A 3,105-nucleotide genomic window follows, 5' to 3' on the forward strand; every position below is an offset into this window, starting at 1 on the left:
TATTCTATCGGTCTCTTTTTACCGAACCGCTTAGTTACGGGGACGTAAACACACCAGCATCGGTTGTCAAGCGATGTTGGGGGGACAAACACAGACACACAAACACAAACATATATATACGACGGGCTTCTTTCAGTTTCCGTCTACCAAATCCACTCACAAGGCTTTGGTCGGCCCGAGGCTATAGCAGAAGACACTTGCCCAAGGTGCCAGGCAGCGGGACTGAACCCAGAGCCATGTGGTTGGTAAGCAAGCTAAAGATTGTTTTTATCTTTTTATCCCCCCCCCCCATGATAGTATGAATTCCAGTATGTACAACACAAATGGGATGCTTAAATCAGAATTCCGTCCAGTGTTCAACTTATTTTATCGGCTCCAAAAAGGATGAAAGGCAGAGTCGACCTCAGCAGGATTTGAACTCAGAACGTAAAGGCGAAAGAAAAGTCGTCTGGCTGCTCGCCGCATTCCCTCCTCCTCTCTTATAATACTACCTGCTCGACTGCTACTCCTTTTTTTACAGTCTTCTCTCTTTCCGCTACTCTTTTCGTAAGGTCTATCTTCCACATTCCCCCTCTTAAAGTTCCCATGCAACCCTTCCTCTAACTAGTTCTCTGTGTCTTCTATACCATTACCCCTCCCTTCTTGAATGTAATACTACTCCTGCCCCTCCTCTTGTATTTTTATTCTTTCTCTTTCACCCTTTCATAGTTCTTACGCAATCTTCCTCTAACTGCTTCTCTTTCATTCTCCCCCTCTCTCTCTATCTATCCGTCCTTTTTTTCTCTCTCCCTCCCTATGATACTAACAGCACAACTGCTACTCTTTTTGTAGCTGTTCCTCTAACTGCTACTGTTTCATTCTCTCTATCTTATTATATTATTCTCTCCTCCCCCTCTTTAATATAATACTCTCCTCCTACTGCTATATTGTCCCTCTTTCAAACTCGACTTCCCATAAGCCTTATGTAATATGCCTCTCTTTCCTTTACTATAATACTGCTGGAATGCTTCTCTCACTCTCACTGTATAGCAGTACCTCTTACTGTTACTCATTTCTCTCTCTCTTTTTCGTTTCCTCCGCCTCCTGTTCTCTGCATGGCCGCTTCAAATAGCGTGAATGAGCAGCAAATCTTGTTAAATTTCTTCGAAACACTACAAGATTTTGACATTTTTTACCAGATTACGTTGAGACCGAAAATCACATTCGTTTTCTTTTTTCTAGACATTAATAATCAAACAAGTTACAAGTATTAAAAAAAAAAAAAAGATGTAATTTTAACCAATCGAATGCCTTCATTGCCAAATATGCCGGACGTCGTGACTGTTTGTCCCCATGGGAACAGCACACACACACACGAAACCTTAACATGGTCTCTCGACCCGCTAGAAATAGTAGCCAAATTTTCCTTTACCTCGGTGAATCTCATCCATATTTTTGCCTATGAACCTTCTTCGATTCCCATTTTACTCTAATGAACCTCCATAGCCATTCGATGTATAACTCTTCGAAACGCTTAGTTTTAGAATGGTGGCAGCTGAAGAAGGAAATGTTCTCTATGTGTTTTCTGTTCTCTGTTTACCATTTTGTCCACTTTTTTTTTTTGCAACGTCCTGTACCCAGATATGCATCTACATAACTAAAGGCAGTTTTGTTTTGTTTGTGCTTTTCCCTCCCGTTTTTTGTTCTATGTGTGCCATAAATATCGCCATCCGTTTTAGAGAAAAATTTGTAGTTTAGAATCAGTAGTTCTTTGACTGCTATTTCTAAATTTTCAGTATGTTGGAGAAGCAACTCAATGCTAATCCCTGTATATTTATGATGATAAATGGTTTTACCGATAAAGGTTTTTTCATACTGAACTACTTGGCAAAGTTGTTAATTATTAATTCTATTACTAATTGACGATTCCCTGCCCTTATTCTTGTATATACATGTAGATGTAGGTATGTACATACATGTACGTATATATGCATACACTCACATATTATTTGTATTATATATATACGTGGCAACTTGGGCAAGTGTCTTCTACTATAGCCTCGGGCCGACCAAAGCCTTGTGAGTGGATTTGGTAGACGGAAACTGAGAGAAGCCCGTCGTATATATATATATATGTGTGTGTGTGTTTGTTTCCCCCCAACATCGCTTGACAACCGATGCTGGTGTGTTTATGTCCCCGTAATCTAAGTTCGGCAAAACGGACCGATAGAATAAGTACGAGGCATTTTCTATTTTCGATCTTGCTTTCCTCCTCCTCCCTATTTCATAAAACTCTCGTTCTTTAGTCTTTCACATCCACCTCTCTATGTCACTAAGTAACTATCTCTCTAACTATCACTCTTTAACTCTATTACCCTCTCTCTCAGTTTGTCTTTCTTCTGTTTTCTCTCCTTCTTCCCTTTCACCCTACTACTTCCTAGTTCCTCCTTCTTCTTATACTTTCTTCTCCTACTACTACTCTCAAGCTTTCGCATCCACCTCTCTCAGTCACTATCTGACTATCCCTCTAACCAGTACTCTCTGATTACATGTCCGACTCCTAGTTTGTCTTTTACCTTAAGTAATTCTCTCCTCCCCTTCATGCTACTACTTTCTAGCTCCTCCTCCTCCTTGTTATATTCTATTACATTCTCCTTCCACTATTACTCTTATACACTATTACTTTTTCGTTCCACTACGACTCTTATAGTCTTTCACATCCCCCTCTCTCAATCACTAACAAGTTTTCCTCTATCTGTCACTCTCTAATTACACCACCCTCTCTTAGTCTATATTTCTTCCATATAACCCTTTCCGCCCCTTCATTATACTATTTCCTCGCTTATAACTCCCCGGCACTTGGCCGTCTCAGTTAGAAATAGCAGCCAAATCTCGGGATAATCACAGCTGCAAAGGCTTAACTTAAAAGTTATACAACAATTTTATGGTCACCGGCCAAAGAGGTAGCCTCGACAATACGGCTCACGCTGCTAGAAACGGTAGCCGAATCGGTCCAGATGGACTATATATAATCTGAACCTTTCCCCCCTTATTTATTTATTTTTTTTACGGAATCCCACGTTTTAGGCTATGGGGATTCCGATTCTGAAAAAAAAATTTTTTAAA

This window comes from Octopus bimaculoides, chromosome 29, assembly GCF_001194135.2.
Source record: "Octopus bimaculoides isolate UCB-OBI-ISO-001 chromosome 29, ASM119413v2, whole genome shotgun sequence".
In the NCBI taxonomy this organism is placed as follows: Eukaryota; Metazoa; Mollusca; class Cephalopoda; order Octopoda; family Octopodidae; genus Octopus; species Octopus bimaculoides.